We start from the raw sequence: 21,632 nt of genomic DNA, 5'->3' as shown, positions 1-21,632 counted from the left end.
TGTCCGAGTGGATCGAGGTCACGATAGCTCAAGTGGTAGAGCAGCGACGTATCTAGCCGAAGATCGTGGGTTCGAATCCCGCTCGTGCCATTAACTTTTTTTCATCTCAACTAAAAACCTTAATTAATTGTAATCTATTAATTGGCCAAGTGGACCACAAAATTAGTGAATCTAATAAGTACATACTTTCCGGAATCAAAAACTACTGCCAACCTGGACCCGTTAAAGGCCACAAAGCCAGCAGGGAAGATTGGCAAATAGCCAAACAGTAATCACCTACGAAAAGATTGAATGAGCTATTGACAACTTCAGCCCACTTAGATCTCTAGAAGAGACGGGATATAACCAGTACTCTTGCAAAAGGGAAAAATAACAATAATCCCTATACTTGTAAAAATATACTGAAGCTGCCTGGCAATGGGATACTTCCCAAGCACATGAAGAACTGTGAAAGTAGTTTTTATTCAGAAGGCTGCACGGAAAAACTACACAGATGTAAAATCATATAGACCGATCAGTCTAACATCCATTCTACTCAAAACACTCGAAAGGCTAATTGAAAAACATTTAAGGGGCAGCTCTCTAAAAGAAAAACCCTTCATTAATATCAACATATCAGAAAGGAAAATCCTGTGAATCAGCACTACACCAAATAACAATACAAATAAAGGATTCACTGAACAACCAAGAAATATCATTAGGAACCTTCTTGGACATTGAAGGAGCATTTGATAAAACCCCTTTTGTAGCAATGGTTCACTAACAATGAGGAAGTGATAAAACCCTGTGCAGATGGATAGAATCAATTCTAAAAAGCAGAAAAGTGCAAGCCTCCGTTCCACGAAAACATAGAAACAGTGGTGGCGAGAGGATGACCGCAAGGAGGAATATTCTCGCTTCTGCTGTTGAATGTGGTACTGGATGACCTCATATGCAAACTAAAAGAAAGTGGAATCTATAGCCAAGGCTATGAAGATGACATTGTCATATTAGTCATGGGAAAATTCGACTCATCAAAAGAGCTCACCCAAAGAGCACTAAACATGGTGGAACAGCATATTGTATTAAACTTTAATATTTTAAGTAATGTGTATAAATTAAAATTGTATAATAAAATGTAATAAGCAACCTGATTGATTTGACGTTGTGGCTAGAAGTGTTTTGAAATCTACATGGCATGGCGATTTAGACGGCTCAAGTGAAAAACAACTAAAAGGAAATGATTTGTTACTTAGGGCATAATGTACTAAAATTTAATAATGTGTTATTGTGCATTAATTAAAATTATATAATAAAGTGTAACAAGCAACCTGATTATTTGACGCTGCGGCTTGAATTTGTTTTCAATCTACAAGGCATGTCGATCTAGTAGCCACAACTTGATATAATTTGTTATTACGACATACTGTATTAAACTTTAATAATTGCAGTAATTTACATTGTATATTAAAGTGAACCTTGTTACGCTCGTCTGACGGCAGGAATGACTTTTGTGATCTAGTCGCCACTGGTAAAACACAACTTTGAAGACAATTAGGTCCTTACTACTTAGTGTTTTAAACTTTCATAAATGTATTAACAATTATTATTGGACATTTTATATCAAAGTGTAATAAACAATCTTATTGAGGTAGCGTGGGGTCTATTGTAGAATGTGTTGTGAGATCTAGAAGGCTGTACCGAGCTCATCGGCACCGGCGAAAAACAACTTAAAAGGGGATAATACTTTGTTATTTAGGATATTAAAGTATTAAACTTTAGCAATGCATTAATATGTAAGAATTAATATTCTACATTAAAATTTAATCCATATATGTTTAGCGGTTATAATTGACCTATTTAATTATTTCAATATTAACATTCCAATTAAATTTTAATTATTTCAATTAATTATACTTTTTTTTAATCTAAAGTCTAAGTTGAGATGAAAAAGTTAGGGCCCCGCTATGTATCCGCTCGTGACACTAACTTTTTCATCTCAACCAAGTCTTTAGATAAAAAAGTATAATTAATTGCAAAATTAAAATTTAAATTGGAGTATTAACATTCGAATGTAAAAAATATTTAGCTATGTCAGGGAAGTATTTCTATTCTTTTATTTAGGACAAGGATGCAATAATAATAATAATCTCAGAGCTAACATCATTGTTTAAAACAATCGCTTTGGGAATATTTTATTGACCATAAGATTCCGGGGAGATATAAATTTCCTCTTTGAGGCTTTATCCTCTCTTTTTTTCCAACGGCATTCGACCGTATTGTGGATTTGGCAATGGGCACTGAAGATCGGATTCTATTATTACATTTTGGCCCGGTCGGGTCTCGAGTAATTTTTTTTTGTCCAGTGATGGTCGGACTTATTTTCTACCACCATTGTACCGCAATAAGCCCATTAACAAAGTTGCCGAAGTCAATTAAAACGGCCCGTTGAAAAAGAAGGTTTACTATCTTGTCAATGGGGAAGTTTGTACCTCGTCGTCGGGTTCCCTCGAAAAAGGTCAATCGTTTCAAAACAAAATCGGTCTAACAATTGTAAATTTTATAATGCTTATGACAAATCAGCCGACGATAGCACTCAATGTGAGGAGGTCTCGAAGTTTAAGGCGAAGTGGCGAGTTCTCAGGATGGGAAAGTGTACAGAAACCTTGAGCAGTACGGTTTGAATGAATCAAAAGCTCTATGTTGAACTTTTGGATGCTGAATCGGATCTGCTCATCTTTTTAACCTTGGATTCATCATTGTTGAAGTCATTGTGGACAGTGAGGTTAGTGACGTAGAAGAAGTTTTGACAATCTGTGTGTGAACATACGATTTGATGGATTGCATCCACGGATATCGGATGGCTTGGCAGAACCGCAGTAGTTCCACTCCGTATGTCTAAAGTGGTTGTAGTAGTGTCTGTACAGTGATAGTTTTTAAATTCAAAATAGCATTCGGTCTTAAAAGTCTTAGTAATTGCCCAAGTTGTTATTTCTTGAGACTTTTGTAAAGATTCCACGTCAGTCTGCTATATAGTTATAATCCTAAATGTCCTACTTGAATAGAAGGCGGTAGTTCTTTGTTGTTGATGTTCAGTCTTTGATAAGGTCTAGATATTATTGGATGTAAGAGCATTCGAGTAAAAAGACAACATAGGTAGTAATGATGGTGTTGGGATGAAGAGGAAAGTCAGCAGTGTAAATGGTACCAAGAATACAGATTGAGATTGCCCTGCATCGGTATAACTGCACTTAACTCTTAAATAACTTATAAGGAGTGAGTAGGATGCCTTTCAATTTGTCGTGTATCAGTGTTTTTTAAACACGAGGATAGCAGCAAAGCCATATTTGTTTTCTAGAACGGAGCAACAAAACTGAAACCTTAAAGGATCGTGGGATTGGTGAGAGAAGAATGATTTTACGTGAGATATTAAAGAAAATATTTTTGAAGGGGATATCTTTCAGTGCAGTTTTTACTCGTTTTCATCAATTTTCCTTTTTAATTCCAACAATTTTACAATGGTTAAGGAAAACAGGCAGCGTGTGGTTATTATTCTCTGGATAAAGCTGATGATGTAAAACTCGGGACAATTTTTTCCGTTATTGCGTCACAGACGAAATATGAGGGCTTGCGTTGTCATGGAGAACTCACGGTTTCATTTCTATTCACTAATGCCGTTGTTCTTCTTTTAATAGGTGCATTTAAGGGCGTTGGGATAAAATTGACCTCTTTTTCAGGGGAGTTCGTGTCAAAAGGATTTCGATCTAATCCGCCCAAACGCAGAGGGTATATCTCTTTGGATTCAAGTCTCCTGTTAGTTAATGATCTTTTACTTGGCTTCCGAATTGAACTATTATACACGTTATCTTTCTATACCTTTCTTCTAAGAAATCCTGGTGCACCGAATTCATCTAGAAATAAAAGGGACCGAGCGAAACCCGCTATTAATACTCAATAAGAACTGTCACTTATTTGTCACTTAAGTATTTCCACTCACGGTCTCTACTTCCATCTATATCTCAAAGATCTTTGGGCTAACAGGCAAAACAGGCTTTGGGTTAACAAGATCAAATGTAGATAGATAATAGGTCTTCACAAAAGAAAAGAAGAAATGGGCGAACTCCAGAAGAGCCAGACAGGGTGATCTCATCATTAATGATCCGTCACTAAAACTAGTACGTAGCTAAACAGAACAAAACTCATATAAGTGATATATATCGGTCACTTACATCGGAGAAATCACCTACACAACGAGTATATTCCATGACGACTCCATTTGTCGGTCATGCCTGAAGGAAGAAACTGCCGTCAAATATGAAGTAACCGCTCAATGTAGACATAACATATAACAGGATGCCAAGATGACCCAGAGGAAAAAATTGCAGCGACAGCCAATGATCTACTACTTCTTAAAGGAAGTAGTGAGAATATTGAAACGAACTAAAAAACTACAAGAGTATAATAAGCTACGATAAATGACGAAATATATACTAGGAAACTTTATTCCCCAAGAACTGCAGCATTTGCAGAGCTTGGGGAATAAAGTTTCCTAGTAAATATCTCTTCATTATTATCATGGCGTCATCATTTGACCACTCATGGATGTGGGTCCTTCATCCTTCGCTCCGTCGATTTGCCCTTGGTGCCTCAGGGTAACATACTCGGTCCAATTTTGTTCCTCATGTGTATATCAGATATCCACCCTCCTTTACCGATGATACGGCCTAATGTCAAATCATCATCATCATGAAAGAGGGAAAGGTTGAAGTTCTTGATAAGGAGTCAAATCCTCTGTGACATAAGATCATGTTTATCAGACAACATTGTTGTTTGTTATTCAATAACCATACGTCTCTATAATTGCTAGGTATTAAAAAAATGTTCTTTCTCTCCTGGTTCCTTTTAATTGAAATATTTTCAACTTTCCTGTGATCGATGCTTTTGAAATTGGATGACAGTTTTGGCAACAGGTCAGCCTGGGAAAGAGACGGATGTGTAGCCGGGAATCGGCCGTGATATGCAACTTAATTTCTATCAAAATATAGCAAGGGCCTAGAGTGGCGAGGGGTCGTTTTAGTTAATTGCCGAGGTAAAATGAAGTGAGGAATAGGGCGAGATCTATCGCCATAGCGTCGGATCCACTTGTCTCCACGTCAAAATTTATAGATGGAAACTATTTTTCACGTCGATTAATTCCAAAGGGAAAAACATGTTGATACTCTTTCCTTCCAGAGATTTAAACACAAAGTCCTTGTTTTAAAACGATTTCCGGGCGTTTCGACGAGGCAGGGGGGACCACCGCATGGAACGTTCTCTGTTACTTATTTTCAATTATTCCCCCCTCCATCTTTTCCACTAGTATGTTTTTATTCGTTCGATCCCGTGTATATTCGATCGCTTTCAACATCTTTGTAGAGTTATACTTAGATCTACTGCATCCTCTGACGCACATGTGTTTTCAATTTCTAAAAAAACAAATCGCGAAAAAGGAAGAAATAGATCTATCTTCGTACGCCGCGCCGTCCCATCGATGTTACTACTGTTTTTATGTACGTCAGTTGATAAAATGTCAACATAGAAGCAACCTGAAATATTATATACTAGTTTCTTTTCCTTTGCTTATTTCAATGTTGATATTTCATCAAATTACTTTGTAATATCTAAGGGAAGGAGAGTATTCACAGCTGTAAGGAGATGCAAAGCTAATAATTTGACAAAAAACCGTTTTTTTCTAGTCTAGGAGTAAAATACCAACATAAACAAAAAGACAAGGGCATAGATTCTGGAGAAATTTGCTTAGGAATCCTTTGTATAAGAAGTCCAACATCTTATTATTTACCAAAGAATATCATATAAATAAAACGTCGTTCTTTTATGAAAGGTTTTCTTGAGGTTGTGATGAAACTTCAGGCTAATTGTTTCTGATCATCTGGGCGATTGAACAACATGCATATTTACACATATACTCTAAGAATTAATTGCTGCTTTACTCCAATATCGTAGGCCATCAGGGATGATGATTGCAGTGTGACGATGTAACAAGGGAACAGTTACGACAACGGTCTAGTTTCTTTATGTACTAGGAGTAATGAGTAAGAAGCACTGACCACTGGAGTTTTACAACAGTTGCTGAGCACTGGGCTCGGAACGGAAAGAAAACATCTCTATAAGCGGACGCCGGCGCTTTATGCGTACCGTCTCAATATGGCAACCAAACGTAAAACAACGCAAGTCAGTTACAAATTGAACTCTGGGGTGTGCTTATTCACAAGACGTCTTACCCCAACACCAGCTTCCACAACATCCAGCGTCTTCCAGGATCTTCTTCCCGCAGCTTCCTGGGTCTTCGACAGTCGAATTTTTTTCGCCTTGTAGCAGTGGGCAGTCCCTCATGGCTCTTGCTGGCTAAGTTCCTCGCTGATTCCCATACGGAGTGTGGCTGCTTGATGCTCCGGGCAAAGTCCTCGACTTGACGGGGATGAGTCTTCGAGTTGACTATAGCTGCGTTGACCGAGTGCTCTCATTGATTTTTTAAAAATTTTTATTGTACATCATGCTCTACTACATTAGATATTACACGAATACATAATAAAAATAACATAATTAAAAATTATAAAACATATTTACAATAAATACAATTTTTTAAAATTTATTTATTTGTAGCCTATACATACTTGTACATAATACAAATGTGATCACAATGTATATTGTTCACCGCTCGGTCACAGCACTAACACTGATGCCAGCGCTGCACCCGGAGGACGCATGCCATGAGAAGCCAGCCAGTGCTGGCACTCATTTTAATAGATTAAGGGGCAAGGAGGTCTCGGGGCCATCGTCGTTTTAGGCGACGTGGTGGATTCTCGGGATGGGAATATGTGGAGAGGGCTCTAGCGGTAGGGTTAGGATGGATCGATAGGTTGGTATGAAATTTTTGGAATCGGAAATGGATCAGTTCGTGGACAAAAGGAACGTTGAGGTCTTTGTGGGTAGTGAGGTTAGAGACGTAAAAAGGAGCTTTGACGATTTGTCTGAGGACTTTTGATTGGAAGGACTGGATACGCTGGATATTGGATGGTTTGGCGGAACCCCACAATTCCACACCGTATGTCCAAAGTGGTCGCAGTAAAGTCTTGTATAAAGTCAGTTTAGTGCTGATGGTCAACCCGGATTTTGGTCCTAGTATTTGGTAAGGTATAGTCCTAGGTATTTGACTTGAGTGGAAGTCGGTATCTCTTCATTGTTGATGTATAGTGGAGGGCAAGACTGTTTTTTCAAAGTGAACGTACATAGGATGCACTTTTCTCTGTTTAATCTTGTCCTCCACTTTTTGCACCAACCTTCGATGAGCTCAAGGTGTTCTTGGATATTAGAGGTAGTTTGGGCTACGGACTATTTTCTTTGGCACTTAATAATAGATTAACTCCTAATTAACATAATTAAAAATAAGTTAATAATAGTTTTTTTAACTCTTTAATATTATTTACAAGAATGTAAGGTATTAAATATACAAGAACGCCATTATTCCCGACACCAACTTCATAAAATGCGGTAGCACTTCCGTCTCCAAAAAGCATGACTTTGTTGGGGGCGGGATGGAAAGAACTCCCTGGTAAGTTGTCCCTGGTTACTACCATTTATAACTATGAATATTCAACTGCTGGTTATATGTTACTCCAAATCTCTTCCCATCTAGCCATGCTGCGTTGATTCAGCTCGCTGAAGCAGCATCTCTTAACAGCACCTTTGAATGTGGAAATGGCAAGTCCTCGTTTTGGGAGGCAGACCTGGCCATTTGATGAGCGATCTCATTTCTTCCTTGTTCCCATGTGGTCCTGGTCCATGAGAATGAGATGGTACTACCCTGCTCAATCCGCTTTAGATGACTTGTTATATATCTATTAGGGGCAGAAGTATTTTGTGTTCAGTAGCGAGTCAGTGGTGATTATACTATCAGTAGCTATTCTTATGTTTTGTGAAAGTCTAGGCTATCGACCCATTCTAGTGTTTTAACTATAGCCAGTTGCTCAGCCTGGTTGTTAGAGCATTGGCCACTCAATCCAACCGTTGTCCACTGTATATATTAACAGTTATACAACCAGAATAACAGTTCAAGAATCCAAACAGACAACAAATGTGCAGTCTACACTTTCACCATCTTTGCTGCGTCAGTATAAAATTCCAGATTGAATTTTTTGTTTAAGTCCAGGTTGATTGATGGGTAACCGGCAAGTAAATCAACGATTTGACTCTTTTAGGCTTGTCCAATACACAATCCTGTAATCCCTCAAGAGAGTCCCCACACTTCGCTTTATACATTCGAACCAGATCCTGAGCTTGAAGAAAAATAGGTTTCACTCCTGCAATCACACATCCTGTTTTGAATGAGATCGTCCGGTATCCTTTAATAACCCTCGACTGAAACAGCCTTTAAACCCGCTCGATTTTCTTCCTGTTTTTGTTAATGTTTGGAGCGGAATACCAAACCGGCTCCGCAGAAAGCAGCATTGGTAAAAAAGCGCCCTTATATATTACATTATGCACCTCGCCGCCAACCCCCCAGTGAAGTTTCGCAGCTCTAGAGCACAAATTAACGAATTGCCCACTCTTCTGGCAAACATGGTCTACGTGCAGGTCCTCCCTCAGACTAGCCGGGTCCGTCCTCTTGTCCGCTGCTTCCGAGACCGTCGACATCGTGTCTCGGCCACTGCCTTTGTCTGTCTCTCTGAGTCACCGCTAAGTCCTCGAGTTGCCTTCGTCCTCGAGTGACTGACTTTGCTTTCCAAATAAACTCCTTTTATACCGGTTTCCCAACCAGAGTAGGAGAGAAAAGGAACAGCAAAAACTGTTGGGCCATTATGCAGCCGCCGGGACCCGCGGCGCTTCAGGTCCGGCGAAGATGCATATCGCCCACCCGGCTGACGTGACCCCAAATCTATGGTGTACCTCAGCTGGATGATCTGTGTCGACAACCTTCCTACACTAAATAATTGTTCGACATGTAGACAAACTATTCGATTATCGCGTTTCTATGATCCCCAATTTTGTGGGAAACGTCTCTTTGCTCCCTATTGAGCGGGCGACCCGATTTACGGCCTTATTTCCAACATATCTTTAACATTCCTTACAACTATTTTTAAATTATTTTAACAAATATTCCTAACTTAGGCTAAGACGGGGATCGGCTTACATCTCCTTAGCTACGTAGCGTAGTTGAGTAGTATTTGTAGGTGATCCCAATCTAGTATTGGCGCGTACTCCTTCAAGGCATCTGGTCACCGTGTTCTCTAGTGTTTGTTGCATGATGGATCATCCATCAGCCTGCAATAAGCCTCCCCCCCCTACAACAAGCCGAAATGCTCTCTCACCAAAATGGTGCAACAAATTCTCGATATATGAGGCCCGAAGTGCAGGTGGCAAAACAGACAGATTCGCCAGGCCGAGTCCATGTTTGCACATAGATAGGATAGATAGGTGTATTGCTGTGCCCAGTCTAACTAGTCACGTTCAGACAGTGAAGATAGTAGGAGGTAGCTGTTGATGATATGAGCGATGTCAAGGAACGCTGCTTCTGCATAAAGGAGGATGGAATGACGACCACAGCAAGATAAAATTGATCGTTGTATTGTGCAGGGACCTAAATCCGATTGATAAGACTTTAGGATGAACGAGGATCGGGAGGTTTCCTTGGTTTATGGAAAAGAATAGCAGTGGGTAATTTCCGATTGGCAGATCGGAGTTAAAGATGTAAGTAAGGAAACCTTTTACTAATAGATTACGAGGGAGTTGATACTCTGGTAAGTGCCTGAGGGTTACTAAATTTTCCACAAGAAGCCAACACTTTCTTAACTATGCTTTTTCCTTCCAAATAACAGCCAATGGGCATGAAACATCCCTATATTCAAGTAGGGGCTCAAACGGCTTAAGTTAAACTTCTTATCACTAATTGAGCAAACGGCCCTCCAGACATTCACTATATTTATGGTTCAAAATCAAATGAAACTAAACACCACAAAATCCTAAAACATAACCTTGACTCTACTTCCAATCAATTAAAACCTCACCCTATGTCTATGACATACTTCAGAGAACAATGTGGTTTAACGAAACCTTTCAATTTTCGCCGAATCCAGACCCGACAATGCTGATATCCCTATCCATCAAGACACGACTATCCTATGATACAGTGATGACACTGCTATTCTATGCCACAGCATCTTCCAGACACATCGGAATTCCCTTTAGCAATGGTGGCTCTGGGCTCCACCTTCCCCAGGAGAAGGAGGCAACTACTACACCACAAGCTCTCCCCGTCGGGTTACACCACGAGCTTCTGCTTGTCTTCTGTTCTTAACTGGGTCGAGAGGTGCGTCGGTCCCTAGTGATACCGAGACATACCGTGTCTATGTGTGACGTGACGTCACCTGACCCATGTCACATGTATAACCGGAAAGGTTGTATAAGCGTGGACTCTTCCACCAACCAGTCTTAATACACCATAATGGGACGTAGTGAGCAGTTATCATCGGGCTCCTCTCATGCTTGGGCGCTTACTACTTTGCCACTGACCAGGGGTACAACGCAACAAGAAGAGGACGTGTTTCATCTCGAGAACAGGCTACGACCCTCGGGTTACTCTGGGATCCAAGGATCATAGGAATTACTGCCTCCTCCTTATCCTGTCGGGCTCCCGCCTACAAATACAGTCCTTCACTGGGTCGACGGTTGCGTTCCCTATTCTGTCGGTCCTTGATGGTACTTTAACCGAGCAGTCGCAGGTGTAACGTGAAAGGTTACATAAGTATATCCGCACTTCTCTTCACCTTTAACCGGTTTTTTTGCACAGAGACCGAGTGCAGCCATCTGCTAGCAGGTGAGCCACCAAAGATGAAAAAATGCCGAAACGCGTCTGACAGACTCAAAAATCGTAATGATAGGCAGGCCAAAATCCGTGTAATTTAATCAGAACGCGTCTCTTCTGGTTCGATTGTTTAAATCATAACGATCCGGTTTATTTCCCTGTACGTCAAAATTTCAAACCTAATCAATTATCAGCCGGTGTTCTGCATATCTGAGCTTTCGCTTTTGATAGCTTGAGGGGGGGGGAACCTGTCCATGTGTGACTTTATAATGACAATCTCCGCTGATTACATGTCGTTCGGCTGTTGATTACTCCTCTCATTTTGATAAAGCCCTGTCGGGTCGTAAGCATTCGGTAAATATTGCCCATCACACACACCCGTTTTCATATTTCGTTCCGGCCTTGACCCGGAAAATCCTGATATTACAACCAGAAATGCAATTAGCAAAAAAATGCAATTATATTTTTTTATTTTAAAATCAAATTTGATCTAAAACTGGACTGCTGATAATGTCCTGTACATATTAGCCAAATATTTGCTTATGGACTTTCTTTAAGGGCAAATTAAATGTGATATCATGTTTCTGATTTTGCAGTCTCTTTAGGCGGTTAGTGTTTTCATCTCCGAACTGTTTTTCTGGTTACGCAAGTACTGATTGGATTCGGTTAGTTTCATTTGTAATTAAGTTGTCCGATTAAATCTAGTATGTAGTTCTTCACGTAGATTAGAAGGCTCTATTGGTTCTATTAGTTAGTCACTCCTGACAAAAGCAAGAACATGACAGAATAGCGTTTCTATTATTACGATGTAGGTGCTGGATGTGATGACCTGCAGCTTCCAAAAGAAGCCAAGGCTTGAGCAATTTCAAGGGACACATCCGGACAGCATTCTTTCTGCTCAAAGGAGATGAAGTGACGTCTACGATGTGATTCCAATACGGTGAAGTGTAGAGTAATTATGGACGGCCGACAGGTTTGGCTGATTCATAGGGACGAATGGCAGTGGAAAATTTCCAAATGGCAGGACTTGCTACCGGGACGAAATTAAAGACGTAAGTTCGAAAACATGGATTTTTATGGGCATTTGAGATGGATTTGATACTGTGGTGACTGCATATGGCTTACTAAAGTTTTCGTCAGGAGTCAATACTATTTCACCTTCCAAACAGCAGCCGATGAATATGTGCAATGCAGCACCCTTCTACTTGAGTACAGCCTTAACGGTCTTAAATCAAACTCATTTTTATCATTACAATTTATTAAGGTTTTTAGTTGAGATGAAAAAAAGTTAATGGCACGAGCGGGATTCGAACCCACGATCTTCGGCTAGATACGCCGCTGCTCTACCACTTGAGCTATCGCGACCTCGATCCACTCGGATATCAACTTCCTATCTCAACCCCACCTTATGAGTTTTCCCTCCTTTTTGCCATTATTTAATGTATTAATTGGTCAAGCNCCATTAACTTTTTTTCATCTCAACTAAAAACCTTAATTAATTGTAATGATTTAATTGGTCAAGCGGACCACGAAATTAGTGAACTCATTTTTATCATTGATCCAGCGACCAACATAAGCCACAAACAACAGGGTCCACCTTTCAAATTACTACAGTTCCACTTTGGGAACTGCTCACTCTTGGTAAGCATCAGTTCTGTAAGCACTGTTCAACTGTGTGTTGTGGACAGCATCGCATCTTCCTTGAGAAGAAGGAATGTTCAGAAAATGTATAGGCTTCGATCAGGTCTGGCACCCGGGTTTACTCTGGAAAATACACTTCCTTAGCTTAAAGTCTTTCCTGGCCGACAGGTACATTAGAGTTGGGTCGGATCCTCACATCCCCTTTTGTACGAGAGGTCCTGGGTCAGTGACTATCAGAACTGCTAATATCCCTTCCAACCTGGACACCACTATCTTAAGATATGGTGAAGATACGCCATTCTATCCTTCGACATAGTTACAACCGGAAACCACCAGACGCACCTGCATTCGTTTGAATAGTGGCAAAAAAGACGGAATCAAATACAATACAATCCCAAAACGTAACTTTTACTAAATCGTAATTTAAAACATTACCCCATCTCTATGATATAAGTAATTGAAATTAGGAGTTCAACCAAACCTTCAAATCTCCGCAGAATTCAGACCTGACAATCACGAATGCTTAGATCCATCGTCATCGCCCCGTTTTACACTCACTATGTACTGCTCATATCCTTTCCATTCAGACACAACAATCCTAAAGGTGCCCCTACACTATCAAGCGGCTTGATCAAATGCTTGAACCCCCGATTGATGGGAGCTTCAAGCGTGCTTCAATCAACCCTTCAATCTTTCGGTCAAAACTCCCTCGACCCTCATCAGTGGAAGCAGTGAAGTGGAGCATCATCAGTTATTAAAACAGGTTGATCATTGATAACAGTGAAAGTGTATAATCTAACGCTTCCTAATTTTCTAATTACTTATTATTAATGTCATCAGCATACATGACAACATTTCATTTCAGCAAACATTGCTACAATTTGCTTAGTTTTTATCAGTTTTGTGGATGCTTTTCTTCAAAAACTGGGATTTTTTTTCATCCAATTCACTACGAATAAAAGCGATTCATTCGTTTATACGTTCAGTCGATTTGACCATCCATCTGTTTATTATTACGTTATTATCGGGTTGTCCGGAAAATAATGCAGGATTTTAAGTTTTCATTAAAAAAAATCTATATAAAATATTCTGTTTACGTTTACAGGATTACTCATTTGTATGNTTCTTCTCGAGATCTACTCAAAAAGCACTCGCGATCGACTGGTCGATCGCGATCGACCGTTTGAGCACCCCTGCCCTACACTATCAAGCTTGATCATCTGCTTGAGTCATTCAAACTTCTTATCAATCACCGACTATGCTTGCTTCAAGCGTCAATCAGGTTTCTACACTATCAATCACGCTTTATACAATCGATTTACTCAAGCATTTGATCAAGCCGCTTGATAGTGTAGGGGCACCTAGATACGCTGATTACACCGCTGTCAATACTCCAATTCCGACTGCGTTATAGTTGAAACCCTCCAAAAACACGTACATTCCATTGAACAATGGTTCAAAAATCAAAACAAACGAAACAACACAAACTCCCGAAAAATAAACTTGACTGATAGATCCGGATTGCTGCTAAAAACAGATAGTTAGTAAGAAACATTTTTCCCAATAAGTCAATCAACCTCAATGATTTTTGGACTATGCCTCCAGTCCGTTATAACCTCCCCTTACGTCTTTGACATACGTCATAGAAATTTGGGGTTTAACCAAACCTTCAAATCTCCACAGTATTCGGACCTGACATTCGCGAAACCTTGTACATCCATTGTTAACTGTTGTCAATAGTTATATACTTCCAACCTCGCCATCTACAGCGACCTAAACGTTCCCTTTATAAAAAAAAATTGCCGGAACCTCGCTAGGATTTTTTTTTGTAATTGCTTGTAACTTATTTGTAAGTTTGAACGATTTTTTAGTACGTTCACGATGGTACGGGGCCCTGTCGAACAATGGAAATTCTGCGATAAGTCAAGACGCGGATTTCACATCGTGCTATTCCCATCGGTCGAGGGCGAGAGTGTGCTCGATAAAACCTGAATGGATTTATGTAAATGTTTTTGTAAAAGGGAACAGAACGAATGTTCTAAAACCACATTTTCACGATTTTTACCTCAAAACAAATCCGCCGTCTCGTCACGTCGTTATTAACAACAGGATTTTAAATTAAGCTAATTTTTTTTTCAGACATAATTCAGCCAGGGAAGGACACCTGTAACAGGATATTTTTTGAAACTAGGGGTATGTTTTCAAATTATCAACAAAATCCCTTCTTTAAGAAATTAACATTTTAAAAAAGTTTTTTTATATTTTTTTTATTTTGGAGAGGGGGTCTGTAAACATCTATTAATAGTGGATACACGAAGCCTGCCAGGGTAAGGTTATTTTAGTTAGTATAGTAGTCGGTGCCCTCCAAAGCACACTGATTTCGGGCCGGTCACTGTTTTACATACCACACCGGTGAGTAGAGTACAATTAATTTAATAACAAACCGAAATTCGGCAAGTGATCGACGTTCTATTGTTAAGTTCAATTTGCAAAGAAAAGACAAAAGAACAAAAGGAACCACGTGACGGAAAATTAAGCATGTCGTTCCAAGTTGTTTGATAAATGAGCTCAGAGTTCGGATAAATGAGAAGGCACGGATCACCGGAGGTGAACGAACGTATCTCGTTTTCTGGCGTAAAGCTTCGACCTGACATTGCGTTGACGTAGACCGACTGGGATTATCCGGTTCTTTTTTTCTTCTTAACGAGGAGGGGATTTGAAAATTATTTTGATCGGCAACACGTGGCCGGCTGACGGATAGCACCTGTGAACTACGTTAAACACCAATGGAAAAAAAAACACACACATTTTTCTACTTTATAAAAAAAAAAATATATTTGAACCTCTTTAAACTGTTTTGAGTTTGATTATAAATAAATAATTTATTTTGAGTCGAACTCGGTGGCAAGAAACAAATCATAGGTGTCACCGATTTTGACCTCCCCCCCCGAAATGTCGTTTTAAGTCTTCACAGTGGTATTTCGGGTGTTAATTCAATATAAATTTAAACTCACCAAAATTTAAAGTTGAAATAAATACACAAATTCATTATGAAAACATTGACAAAATCCTTAGCAGGACAAAAGAAAAATCGAGATTGGAACACCCGGGTTATATTCGTGATTATTTTTAATCTGCCTTATCTATCTGTGCCCTGGATGTGTTGGTACATCGGACCTGAACCACCGGGGTACAAAATGGTCAAATCAACAAAACACAGCTTTTCAGGATTTTGAGATTTTTAATACTTTTGGGTAGAGATTCAATCACAGATATCGTACCACCAAGTTAGTATGTATTTGCCTTTTTAATTTGGAAAATTTAAGTATTTTAACTTACTAAGAAAAAACCAGACAAGAATCAATCTGAAAGAATATTAAGTTTGTATGTGGTGAATCACGATACATAATTTCTGACGGAGAGTCGAATCAAAGTGACTTAATCAAGAAACAAATTCGAAATACGTTTTCTCTCTCCTCTCTCTTTCTCCATCCTAAAAAAACCCTGAAATCGAAATTACATTTTTTTTCTGAAATCTTTCGCCTTCCAAATACCTCAAAAACGAAAGATTGTTATCACAGACTCAAAGAAGAGACATTCAGTTTTTCGAAGGTAATAACGCTGCTGAATTTGGATAAAATCCAGAGAATTTAAGAATTTGCAAGTTGAACAACGGACATCGGAGAAAAATCATTGGCCGCAAGTAAAGTGGCTTGAAAATCTAAAATATATATTTTTATTAATCAAGCAACCAAGTTTTTATACGTTTTCTGAACTTTAAAAACCCCTGAATATTTTGGGGAAAATCAAAAAATAACTTTTTCCCTAAAATCTTAAAAGCGTACACCGATCTTCAGGAGACTTTACATGATTTTAGAAGCTTTTAAACTACCGAAAATACAAAATAAATGTTTTCGGGGCTTTTTGTTGATTTCATACTTAATTTTCTGTCTTTTTATAATAGAATAATGCCTTATTTATTATTTTTATTATAAATTTAAATTAATTATACACTGTTTTTTAAAATGAAAACTGGCGTGGTTCCAGCCCAGGATCATCAAAGTCACGGTAGCTCAAATGGTTAGAGCATCGGAGTATAGATTAGTACAGAAAATATGGTGATAAAATGAGTACAGTCCACCGATCCTCAGGAGGCTTAACCTGGCTTTACGAGCCTATAAACTACATGTAATTGTCTAAACCTGACTTCCGTAAATAAACCACAACCGGTAATCACGAAACGTTTCGGGAGTTTTTGTTAATTTCGTACTTATTTTTTCGCTAAAAGTAACATAAATCCCTACGTTCGATGAGACAGATTAAAAGTAGAAACATTCAGGTTTCTAACGGTTGCTATATCGTTGAATTTGATAAAATCCAAAGGTGTTATGAATTTTTAATTGGAACAACGGACATCGGAGAAAAATCATTGGCCACCCCCTACTATGATATCAAAGATAATAAAATATATAATTTGCAACAGAGAAATGAAAGGAGACAAAGGCATAAAATATATTTTTTTTAAATCAAGAAACAAACTCATTGTACGTTTTTTTTCTGCCCTAAAAATCCCGAATACAATTTTTTGGGAAAAATCAAAACTACAGATTTTGACCTGAAATTTTTCACCTGCAAATGCCTATGCTTTTCTTCCAAAAATTACAAATAAGGTGATAAAATTAAAACGAGTTCACCAATCCTTAGGAGAGTTAACATGACTTTAGCCTCCTATAAACTAAACGTAATGGCTTCCGTAAAGAATTCAGAACCGGAAATATAAAATGAAATGTTTCGGGCGTTTATGTTGGCTACACCTTCATTTCTCTCACTTACGATAACATGAATCCTTACGTTTCATACATCAGACTAACGTAGTTACATGTAGCTTTTCCACCGATTGTAATAACGTTGAATTTGGATCAAATTCCAAGGAGTTGCGAATTTTTAATTGGAACAACTTACACTTGAGAATAATCATTGCCCACCTAACTACCAATATCGTACTTCTTTCTTTCCTCTTGGTCTCCGTTTTTATTTTGAAAATCACAATTATGTTGATAATATTATAACCAATCCACTATATTCAAGGGTCTTTAGATGTCTTTACGACCCTTGAACAGGACCCAAAAAGTTGAATATAATTTTTAAACAAAATGAAAAAACAATTTTTTTCTCTCAAAACTTTTCCCTTACTTTTATTTTGAAAATCACAATTATGTTGATAATATTATAACCAATCCACTATATTCAAGGGTCTTTACATGTCTTTACGACCCTTGAACAGGACCCAAAAAGTTGAATATAATTTTTTAGAAAAATGAAAAAACAATTTTTTTCTCTCAAAATTTTTCCCTTACTTTTATTTTGAAAATCACAAAAATGATGCAAACTTTAAAACGAGCCCACCGATCCTCAGGAGTCTTTAGGACGATTTGAACTACACGTCATGGCTCAAACCTGTCTTCGGTAAATAAATGAAAATTTTTGGGAAAATTAAAAAATACTGTTTTTCCTAAAATTTTTCCCCTTCCTTTTCGGTAGGTTAAAAATTAAAAAATCGCAAAACTGATGGTAACTTAGAAAAGTGTCCACCGCTCTTTAGAAGATTTTACATGGCTTTAGAACACTATGAACTCGTAAGGGCCAAACCTGTCTTCGGTAAATAAATGAAAATTTTTGGGAAAATTAAAAAATACTGTTTTTCCTAAAATCTTTCCCCTTCCTTTTCTATAGGTTAAAAACAAAAAATCACAAAAATGATGGTAACTTAGAAAAGTGTCCACCGCTCTTCAGGAGATTTTACATGGCTTTAGAATACTATGAACTTCTCGTAATGGCTCAAACCTGGCTTCCGTAAATAAACCAGAACCAGAAATATAAAATGAAAAGTTAGGGAAGTTTTTCTTAATTTGAACCTAATTGTTCTCACTTATTTTAAAATAAAACCATATGTTGATACTTTAGGTTCAATTTAGGAACATTCTGGTTTCTAACGGTTGGTATACCGTTCAATTTGGATAAAATCCAGAGGTGTTATGAATTTTTAACGTGAACAACCGGACACCGGTGAAAAAAAAATGCCCCCGTCGAATTCCGCCGAAAAAGCCTATTTGTTGTTTGCTATAAAAATTCGTGTGAAGGCCTTTAAAGGGTCTTTAAAACAAATTCAAATTGTTTTTTCCAACAATAATTTTTTCCAGCGAACTTTACTGAAAACAAGCATCTTATGCGAATTTGAACATACCTGTTGAAATATTGAATATATTTGAGGCGGTCCGACGTTGAAAAATTGGCTAAAATATTTTTTTTACAAAGAAAAAAATTGATTTTTTTTAAACCCTAAAAACTGTTGAATAAATTTTTTTTTAGCAATCAAAGGAACTATAGTTATTCAGATATTGTGAGATGCGGTCGGGTGTGATGTAGGTTTCAGAAAAACATTTTCTTTATCGTGCCAACGTTTCGATCTTTTATTGAGATCATCTTCAGGGCCTGGGATTTACAAACAATGTTTACATTTAACAAATACATTTAGGATGTGGATAAGTGAATTTATACAATGCAAAATACATTTTATATATTCAATCAAAGTATTTCTACTCACTCAAAGTGTTTATCACACATCACACCCGACCGCATCTCACGATATCTGAATAACTATCGATTAACGGTCACTAATCTCTACACACAAAGGAACTATTTTCCCTTAAAATTTTAGCCTATCTTTGAGTATGATTTTTATATGAAATGGATAAAAATGGTAATAACTTCAATACAACTCCACTAAAATCACAGCGGAGGTTATATCAACCCTTGGAGAGCCGGTGTTTTTGAAAAAAAAGCCCATTTGTAAGTAAGTCGGGGTCGAATGCAGGGCCGCTAGATTCGAACCCGGGACCTTTACCTTACAGAATGAGCGCCGTGTCAACGCCTACCGTTGCGGCCATCGACGCCCCCTGGTGATAACTTTAAAACAACTCCACCGATCTATACGAAGTTTTACAGGAGCTTTGAACATTATGAACAAATCGTAATGCCATACACATAGTCTCGGTGAATAATTTAGTACTAGAGATTTAAAATAAAACGTTTCAAATGTTTTTACAGTTTTTATCTTTATATTTCCCACTTATAATAATATAAAAAACCAAATATTTTTAACACAGGATCAAAACAGAGATTTTCAGCTTTCTAACAGCTGCAATAACGTCTTCAAATAATAATTAATTTAAATAAAATAATCATTTAAATAAAATCCAGAGAGAGAAATAATGAATTTTTTGTTTGGGTATTGGACATCAGAAAAAAGAAAACTCTTCCCTGAAAACCCATCCCAAAAATGGCTATTTGTTGTTTACTATCAAAATTCGAATTTATGAGCTGTAAAGGAAGCAATTAGAAAGGGATCTTAATGCCTGATCCTTAATAGGAATTTAATTATTCAGAAATCGTGAGATGCAGTCTGGTGTGATGTAGGTTTCAGAAAAACATTTTCTTTATCCTGCCAACGTTTCGATCTTTACTGAGATCATCTTCAGGGCCTGGGATTTACAAACATTGTTTACATTTAACAAATACATTTAGGATGAGGAAAAGTGAATTTATACAATGCAAAATACATTTTATATATTCAATCAAAGTATTTCTACTCACTCAAAGTGTTTATCTTCTGTGTAATTGTGCCATTCTTGCATGTTGTGTTGAGAGTGCCAGTGAGATTTTAAAAAAGTAGAAGAGAGTAAAACAGCAAACACACGACACCCAAGAATGGCACAATTACACAGAAGACAAACACATTGAGTGAGTAGAAATACTTTGATTGAATATATAAAATATATTTTGCATTGTATAAATTCACTTTTACACATCCTAAAGTATTTGTTAAATGTAAACAATGTTTGTAAATCCCAGGCCCTGAAGATGATCTCAGTAAAGATCGAAACGTCGGCACGATAAAGAAAATGTTTTTCTGAAACCTACATCACACCAGACCGCATTTCTGAATAATTATAGATTAACGGTCACTAATCACCAAACCTTAATAGGAATCAAAAATGTTTTTCAAACAATTATTTTGCTGTTGCTTTGATAAATGCGTCATTTGGTTTCTGTAACCTTTTATCATCTTAACTTTATTACGATCCTGAGAATTATTTTCTTATCCTAGGTTAAAAAAAATACATGCACAAGAAAGCAGCAAACCAACCATATTATCTGCTGCTGTCTCCAGTTGGACCATTTGCATGGACGCTCGGACGCGTGCCAACATTTTTTGTCTTAGTTAACATTTCTTGTTAGTTTCATTGAAATCATCTTCCCCTCGTCCCTTGTGTTATAATTAATTCGTATAAATCTACGATTTCTTCACATCTTCATCCTGGAAGAAGTAGAATCCTAATCAAATAGTTGGTATTGATTGGCCTATCTTTGTCTAATTTTTTAACTTGCTTTTCCTTTGCTTTAATCTACGAGATTTAACGATCCAGAGGATAACTGTGTGGCGAGATCCTCATGTTTCTTTTTATGGTCTGTAATTAATGTCCTTATGCGTAAAGGATGATTTTGTACAGAGGTTGTGCAGTTTTGCTGTCTGTTCTGCAAGAAACGTTATATTGAAGTTGAAAAGCCATTTAGAGTCATAGGATTAAACTCCTAGATTTATTCCATTGGGAGTTTTAAGAGATAATAAACGAGACAAGTTTTATCAAGGGTCAACCGTTATTTGTGTGTATTGGGCGTGCATCCTGCTGTGAAAGGGAAATACATCTGTTTTGGGTTTATGGCTTTTTTCTCAAATAAAGTTTGTTTTAACTTGTTGAATACCCAAATAATTGTATTTTCTAATTTGTAGCTTTGTTAAAATTTGCACCTAACTTCTTGGCATGTCTTGAAATGACCAATTTTAATATTTTAGAAATTCATAAAAGATTTCTTGTTATTTTACCAATATATTTACAAATTATACTGATTTGCTACTCTATTCATTACATAATGTTTAGTATAACTTCATTTGACTTCACTCGTATCTCTTGTTTGCCCTGGTCTGGCTGAATAGCGTACCTTGAGGGGTGAAAATCGTACCTTTTCTCTTCCTGACTTTTTTTTTCATTGTCTTCTACACCTACGGGTCAAATAAAAAGAATACGAAAAG

The 21,632-nt window shown here is 37.7% G+C and overlaps 2 protein-coding genes across 6 annotated transcripts in view; one reads left to right on the top strand and one right to left on the bottom strand.

The window, feature by feature from the left end:
- Window positions 1-21,632, bottom strand: part of LOC106666663 (MAM and LDL-receptor class A domain-containing protein 1-like) — a 123,901-nt gene that overhangs the window by 75,596 nt on the left and 26,673 nt on the right. The window lies entirely within an intron of this gene.
- LOC106666669 (TWiK family of potassium channels protein 18) overlaps window positions 14,839-21,632 on the top strand; it is a 195,751-nt gene continuing 188,957 nt past the window's right edge. For 2 of the 3 annotated variants that reach the window (XM_024230121.1, XM_024230120.1), the window contains exon 1: window positions 14,841-14,893. The gene's annotated coding sequence lies outside the window, so the exon portion shown is untranslated. Of the gene's footprint in view, window positions 14,894-21,632 lie in introns of all 3 variants that reach the window. The other variant, XM_014394018.2, reaches the window with a different exon arrangement.

Source organism: Cimex lectularius, unplaced genomic scaffold, assembly GCF_000648675.2.
Source record: "Cimex lectularius strain Harlan isolate CLEC.00 unplaced genomic scaffold, Clec_2.1 scaffold56, whole genome shotgun sequence".
Taxonomy (NCBI): domain Eukaryota; kingdom Metazoa; phylum Arthropoda; class Insecta; order Hemiptera; family Cimicidae; genus Cimex; species Cimex lectularius.
The sequence above is the reverse complement of the archived record's forward strand: the minus strand, read 5'-3'. Positions and strand labels throughout refer to the sequence as shown.